Below are 8,205 nucleotides of genomic sequence, written 5' to 3'. Positions count from 1 at the left end.
CGCCCCCGGCCGCGCCGCCGCGCGCGCTCCGCGCTCCCGCCGCAGGAGGGCGCGCTGGGAGGGGGCGAACGCTCTCCCCCCGCTCCGCTCCCGGGGCTGCGGAGAGATCCGCGGCCCCGCTTTTACCCCCCGCCTCTGCCGGGCGGGCGGGAAGGAGGGAGGGAGCTGCGATGCCGCGCTCCGCGGCCCTTTTTTTATTTATTTTACTATTTTTTTTCCTTTTACTACGAGCTGCGCACGGAGATGTCGGAAGTAAACATAGTAAAAAAAAAAAAAAAATTACTAGCAGGGATTAAAGGCAGCTCCTCGCCGCTCTCCTCCTCCCGCAGGCGTTCCGGGCAAGGGAGAGCGCGGTGTCCCCCGCTGGGGGCGGAGGGGGAAGGGGCTTCACCAGCCCCTCGCCCACCTCGGCGAGGCTCCAGCGCCTCTGGACGAGCTGGTCCCGCAGCGCAGAGTGCTGGCCGAGGGGCGGCGGGGGAGGCGCGGGCTCCCGGCACAAAGGAGTGTGTGTAGCTCGAGCACCCCCCGCCCCGGTCGCCGCTTGATTATCCCGCCTCTGCCGGCGTCTGCAGAGGATTAAACCGGGAGAGGGCGGAGGCAGAGCCCCACGGGGGTCACCTTGCAGCCACTCTCCCTTTGGCGGTCCCCACGTGTGCCCCCGCCCCGGCTTGTGCCGTCCCCGCTCTGACCACCTCCCCCGCCCCAGGGTGACCTCCCCCACTCTCGCCCATCCCCGAGGGGCGCGGAGCTGCGGCGGCTGCCGAGGCCCGACGGGACGCCCCCTCCTTTCCTACTCCCCATCGCGGGGGGTCCCGCTGGAACCCCGGCCCAGACGAGGCTTCAGCTGCCGGCGACTCTCCCGGGCGGACCCCTTCCCGCATCTTCCGCGCCTACGGTTCCCCCCCGCCCCCCGCTAGCCTCCGGCGAGCTACGCCCCGCGCATCCTGCGCTGGCCTCTGCACTTGAGGGAGATGGTGGGGGACACCCCGGTGTGCCCCCCCCAAAAATGCTTCCAGGCGGCTGTCCCGTCCCCACCGCGGGCACCCTGCTGGGATGTTCTATGCCTACGTGTATATTTATTCCCCTCTCCAGGTTTTTGCTCAGCACCCGCGAGCTCAAGCCCTGCGGGTGGGGGGAGCCATGGGGAAAGCGGGGCCGCCCTTCGAGGCGGGAGGACCCCCCCGTTCCTCCCCCGCCGGCGCTGGGGGCGGCCCCGGGTTCCCACGGCCGCGGAGCCGCTACCGCGGGGACATCGCGCCCCCTCCCGGCCGCAGCTCCCGCCGCGGCACCTGCGGACACCGCGACCCACAAACCCACGCACCGTGGGCTACAGCACGCCCCTCTCCCTACCCCCCCAAGAAAAAAATACCCTTTTCTTCCCCCCCCTCTCATTTCCCCCCCCTCCCCCAGGCTATTTGCAGAGCAGCGTTTTGTGGTGTATCTGCAAACGTCACAAAAGTATCTGCATGGAGCAGAGGGACGCGAGAAAATTCGGGCCATCTTCTGTCCCGTGTCCCATTGATAAAGGAGGGACAGTTTTATGCAGACGGCATGATAAAACAACCAAGAGCCGTGGTATAGATGCTTCACCTGCTGACTAGGTAGGACCATAGGTGTAGATGCTTTACCTACTGACATTTCCAGAATGGGATTTACCCTTGTTCAGAAATCACTTAAAATACACCATGCTATTTTTAAATGATATCCCCCCGTCTGTAGCAAACCTTACTGCTGTAAATGGAAATAACATGACTAAAGGCAGGCCTGAACTCAGCCAGAGAGGTGCAAGATCCAAATTAATCTAGTTATAACTAGTGTAAAACGCAATATGGGTACTTTTGGCTATTTAAGAATAGCATCAGAATTGCCAGATACACAATAAATGTCCACAAAATTGTAAAAGCTGTTGAAGTTCAGCTGGAGCTGGTAGCAGTAGAAATATTTTTAAATTACTCCAGTACAGGTAGGCTTGAAAATCATGATTGCAATATAATCATAGGCAGAGCAATTAACTGTAATATCACAGAGGGTTATGACTCAAAGTGAAGAATAAGTAACACTAGCAGATGGACTCTTTAAATACCCTCTGTTCACATGAATGGAAAAACAGGAAAGGAAGATTGGGAGAAATGTGCTATTGAAACAATACAGCCTTCAGAGAAAACAGTCTTTAAAATATTCTACAGGATTTCTTCAGGCCTCATGCAGACTGTGAGTTTGCTTTTTGTTGAGGAGCCAACTCTGAGGTGCACCAGCGTGGCTCTTACGTGGCAGTTTCAGTGTAGATGAAGAAAGACATTTTGCTCTGATTTCTCATGTTCAACCCCAGCTGAAAAAGAAATGAGACGAGGTGTGAAATTAGTAAGTATCAATCTGCAGTAAAAAGGCCATTTTGACAAAATAGCTGTTACACAGAAAGAATAAATGCAGAAGTATAACATTAAGGAGACAGCAGAGTAAACGTGATTGTTTCGACATGGAGGGGTTTAGTGATCAATAGGAAATGGGAGGGGACTGAACTGGGAGCCTGAGTGGAATTTATGTGTGATGGCAGAGTGGGAACCCATGAGAAGCAGAAACGAAAGTAAAACCTGAGAGAGAAGTGATGATGGCGGGAAAAGCTCTCACACCTCTCTGTCTGGAAACCCCTGAGACATATCGTAATGCACTGTGTGCCTGTGCCACCTACTGCATGTTTTGTTTTCAGGAAACATCTGCAATTTCTTTTTCAGATGACAATAAGCTGTCTAATAGATGTGGGGTCACCATGAACTCTACACTGCATCCAGCTTTGGGGCCCCCAACATAAGGAGGACATGGACCTGCTGGAGTGAGTCTAGAGGAGGCCACACAGATAGTCAGAGGGCTGGAGAACCTCTCCTATGAGGAAAGGCTGAGACAGCCTGGAGAAAGGAAGGCTATGGGGAGATCTTAGAGCACCTTCCAGTATGTAACAGGGGCCCACAAGAAAGCAAGTGAGGGACTTTTAATGAGGTCATGTGATGGTAAGATGAGGGGAAATGGCTTTAAAGTGAGAGTAGGTTTAGATTAGAGACCAGGAAGAAATTCTGCACTCTGAGAGTGGTGAACACGTGCCCAGAGAAGTTGTAGCTCCATCATCCCTTGAAGTGTTCAAGGCCAGATTAGATGGGGCTTTGAGCAACCTGGTCCAGTGGAAAGTGTCTCTACCCATAGCAAAGGGATTGGAAATATGTGACCTTTAGGGTCTCTTCCAACCCAAACCATTCTGTGATTCTGTGAACTCACAGCTGTCTTCAGAAATTTCTGCAGAAAGTTTCACTTGACCTCTCTGTGGCTTTGCAGGTTCCTGGACTTCCACCAGTGAGAAACGGGAAAGCACTAACTAGATATTAATTAGTCCCAGACAGTCCTAACTACTTGAATGAGTGATATACCCAAACAAATGTGGTCAGTGCAGTCAGAGCCATGAAAATAGGTTAGGGCACCTTTGCATAGCTGATAGTACCTGTGAATTATGTCTCCACTGCTACCCCAAAGGCACCAGTCCAAAAAGCAGAGCCAAGAAGAATCAGATTTACCTTATTACTATAAAAGCCAGAAAAGAAAAGTGTTACTTTTTCATCTCTTTCAGCAGCTGTAATTTCTTTAACAATAGGAGGTGAAATATGTGTAGGCAGACTGACAGTGTTTCTGCAAGCTGCACAGCACTGACTAAATTAATAACATCTTGCTACCCCCCTCTTCCAGTCTCAGAAAGACTCATCTACTGTGCTAACAAGTACCTTCTCAGTGGACTTCCCCAGCACAGAAGAGAAATGCAGATGTCTGGGAGGGCCACTGTCCTTGTCTGTTTACCGTGGTGAAAAACAGAGTCTGAAATACACCTCCTGTCGAAGATGGAGAGGACCCAGCACCACCACAGTTTCCATCCAGCTAGCTTAGTATGGCAGCCCCAGCCATAGTCATAAATGCTCATAAAATGTGCAGAAGAAATCATCAGGTTTTATAGATGATGTGTTATCAGTAAGTATGAATGAGAGAATCACAGCAGTATCACAAAATAGGAATAAATAAACTAAACTAACCTAAAATGTGCTAGTTTTAAACCAGGGGTAGCACATATCAAATACTAAGGTCTTGGCTGCTGTTAGAAGCCAAGGCTGTTTTCATCCTTGCCTTGTGGATGTCCATCTTCAGGCCGTGATGTCATGGGGTCACTGAAAGTGGCATCTGGCGTAACTTATTTATTTGACTCTCCCTCATCCTCTCAGCTATGTGCCCAAGAGTGTGTGCAGCAAACATAGCAGCTTCTTTCTCTGCACCATACCAGCCTGTGGTCCTCACTATGGAAAAATTCAGGCCATTTATTCCCAACAGGAAAAGGGAAACACACAGAAGGAATTAGATGAAAACTGAATGGGGAGAAGGCTGTTATGGTATGTTAAATTACTCTCCCCAGAACTGCAGTGAGTAACACATCCCTCACGGAAACCCATGGAAACTCCATAAAAGTAAGTTTTGTCATCAAGAGGATCAGGAGAGAGCCTGAACTGATCCTTTGACTTGGGTGAAACACAGGAGATTCAAAATGATGCTTCCCTGAACTCAGAGTTAGGACTTTTCTTTCATTCTTTCATTTATAAAACCAAACATTTTACATGTTAATTTTTCAATCTGACAGTGCACATGAAATAGGACTTTTTTATTATTTGTTAAAACCAAATATTTCAGATGTTTATTTTTTAATCCAACTGCATGTGAAAGCAAGTCTTCAGTGAAACATAACCATTAGCAATTTTTAAAGGTGATCTGGCATTAGGCACGTATGTGTTGGTATATATTTGTCCCGATTTTCCTATTCTCTAGGATCATGAAATTGAAGAAGACATCAGATTGAAAGACAGTAATGTAACTAACATTTTTGAATACAGAGAATAAAATCCTTTACACCTGCTTTGGTCTTTCCATAGTTGCAGCCTTTACCTTTATTGCTTCAGGGTAAAATTACTACAGCTGTTAATTTAATTTTGTTTACAGGCAGTAAGATTTTGCAGTTTTTTCAAACCATCACAGTTCCTTTGGTATTAAATTTTAGTTTGTTTTCAAACAGGGCAGACCTTGTTTAGTTTATTCTTAACTATATAAAATAAAACTATTCAGCTGTGTATACAACTAACTTAAAATCTCAAACCAGCGATTTTTTTTTTGCTAGCTATTTTTGCTGCTTAAACACACTACCTGTAGACTAATCTAAGTCCCATTGAAGGAAGGCCAAAACACAAGTAGAGTTTGAATTAACCCTTCCTACACAAATTAACATCTTTTGTCATGAATAACTGGAAGGGACCTAGCTAACACAAGTAGTTTTGGTATTCCTTGGTAGAAGAGAGTTTAGTGTTGTGGATTAAGGGCGAATTACAGGAAATCTGCCCTGATTTAAGTATGTGATGAATGAGAAGATCTTCAAGGCCCTTGTGAAAGATAAACAGTTATTTTTGAAAGCCTGGGTAATTTAAATTTCTCTTCAAAAAGAAAAAGAGGAATTGTTTCAGAACAACCAGCCCCAAAGGCCAGCCGTACATCCCCATGGCCCCTGCATTCTCTGAATTGTATGCTGCATTTAAAAGATTATCAAGACATCCCATCTCTGCTTGATTAAGTCCTCTCTAAAGTATTAAGGTCATTTGCAACTACTTAATGATCCTTTTAGGTACCAACACTTGATCTAAAGATCAAGCCTTGATCTTTAGAGCAGTAATGGGATCAGAGCCTCTCCCCTTGCGTTGCCCTTCAGTGTTGTCAGGCAAGAGTTCCTGAATGATGCTCCCTTGCACTGGACTCAATATAAGTTGTGAGGCAGCAGAAGTGAGTCTTTGTGCCTACCCATCCATGTGAAACCACCTCCATATTGCACCTGCAAGCGCAGAGGGAGTTCCCCTCCACTCAGTGCAACACCAAGGGGATCTGCAACATCGCAGCTGGAGAGGAGGGAGGGATTGGAAGTTATCCTGCAAGTTTCTTTCTAATGCTCAATAAAAATAAACAACCCCTCCTGTAGCAACTTCCTTGCAGGTTTGGTATGAAAGCAGAGGAGCACGGACCTTGCTGTCGTTCCTACCACACATCCTGTGGAGGCACAGCTTCAGAAACGTCTGAGTGCATCAGATATTATCTGGAGGAAGGAATGTGTCGGCTTACAGCAATGTTGGAAACTATTGAAACTATTGTCAGCTGGGCCATTCTTATAGCTGTCTCTTGTCTCTTTAAGAATTAATATCCAACAATCCTGTCCCATCTGCAAACAGGAGAGAGTATAAGATCCTTCCAGGAATCATTCAGCTGGTTGCTTTAGAGATGAGGTATCTGAGTGCTACTAAATTAACAGGTTCAGCCACAGGAGCACATTCTGGGAAAGTAAATAGCCCTGTAGAGGGAGAATGTCTGAAAATGTAGGTACGTAGGTACGTGTAAGCTTTGGAAAACACTGGAGAATGTGTGGGCTTTGGAAAACACTGCAAATTGGAGGTATTGCTGGTCTTGTTGCAGCTCTTCAGTGGTTGTATCTGATTTTTTGTGTAGGTGGAAAGGTGTACGCTATCTACTCATCTGAACCAATGAAAAGGCTGCAGCTCTGGTTGAAGCTTCTAGTGAAAATCATCTGAGCTCCCTTTTCTGTCTCCATGTTGAGCAAGCTCAGATGCACTCACAGGTTTTGCTTGTCTTGCTCAGCAGGGGAAATGACTTTCTTGTCATCCACCCTTATATTGGTCTTGGAGGTCCTGTTTATGTCTTATGTGAGAGAAGAAGATGAGCTTGTAGCCAGGAGCTTGAAGATATTTACAAGAAACATTCCTGACTCTAGGTGTCTGTCCTCCATGAGTTTCTGCTATCAAGTCATGTTTTTTGGGGGGCTGGTTTATGGAAGAGAACAATCATATTTAAAAATGACGTTGATGAATGAGCACATTTGGCCTCTGTAGTTAAGGGCAAATCCTTTTCAGTGAACTTTATTTTCCGTCCACACTCAACCAAAATGATACTGACTCTAGCACTGAGAACTCTGCTCAAGTAAATGTGGTGCTGAGACACTTTTCTCATGAGTAGCACTCTGTGCAAAGGCTTCAGAGTAGCCGCTCAGTGCACAGAGCACAACAGCAGGGAACACACCATCAGACTGGGTCCTAAAAAGGCATCAGATGGTTTCTAGCTCTTCACACCTAAAAACCGTTCTGTGTGTTCATCTGCAGTCTTCTAATAAAGTTACGTGGCTGATAACTCCAACTTCTCTCTAGCTTTATTATGTTGTGCACTTAATTCTGAATCAATTTGGGTGTATGTAGCCAGGTACAGCAAAAGTGTTACCTTGGCTAGATCAGAGCTTGCACTTTCCCAGGTTTTTGGGTCCCAGTTGTCTCAGGTCAGGCACCCAGGTGTAAGGGACAACACTGGGAAATGTGGGTTAAGCCATCAGTGATGGTCATGTCAGCAGGCTTTGGTCGTGCAATGTTAAAGCTCTGTGTTCCTCTGAGCTCTTTGTATGACTGTTTTAGCATCATTTTGGTTACTTTCGGTGTAGTTTAGTTCAGTTTTCCAGCAATCAGAGTAAATTCAGAACTGTTTAACAGCACTCAGACTAGACGTCTTGGGGAGATGAAGCTTGCTTATCTGTGCTACTGCTGCTGCATTTTGAAATGAGCACAAGAGAGGCAAATGTGTCCATGAACATTTGCTGCCAGTATGGATTTAAAAGCAAAATGCAGTCAGAAAGGCTACCGAAAAACTACTTCACTTGGCTGATAACTCAATTTGTTGATAAGAAAGAGGCAATGTTTTGTCTCTCTGTATCAGATAAGCGACTTATCACTCCCTGCACTGTTGATGATGAACATGTTCATCTGGCAGATAGTGGCAATAAAGCCGCATCTCCCCTTTGCACTGCAAGACATATACTGCATCAAATGAAATTAAGGGAAATGGATTTAAATAACTTTTTGGTAAATGCTTTTAAAATCAATTTATAATTAACCTGTGGAACCTCCTGCTGCATTTTATTAGGAAGGGAAACATCATGCTTGAAAATCGATGTTTCATGTGAGCAATAATATGGAGAGATAAAAAGCATAAAAAGAGGGGAGAAAGGGCATCACTGCTATGGGACAGTATTGCCCAGTTAATGAGGTGGGCTGTAGTTGAAAGTGTGAGGTTCAGTTTTCTTCCTACACT

This window comes from Neopelma chrysocephalum, unplaced genomic scaffold (genome assembly GCF_003984885.1).
Source record: "Neopelma chrysocephalum unplaced genomic scaffold, ASM398488v2 Primary Assembly neopelma1_66, whole genome shotgun sequence".
Classification (NCBI taxonomy): Eukaryota; Metazoa; Chordata; class Aves; order Passeriformes; family Pipridae; genus Neopelma; species Neopelma chrysocephalum.
Note: the sequence above shows the minus strand (reverse complement) of the source record.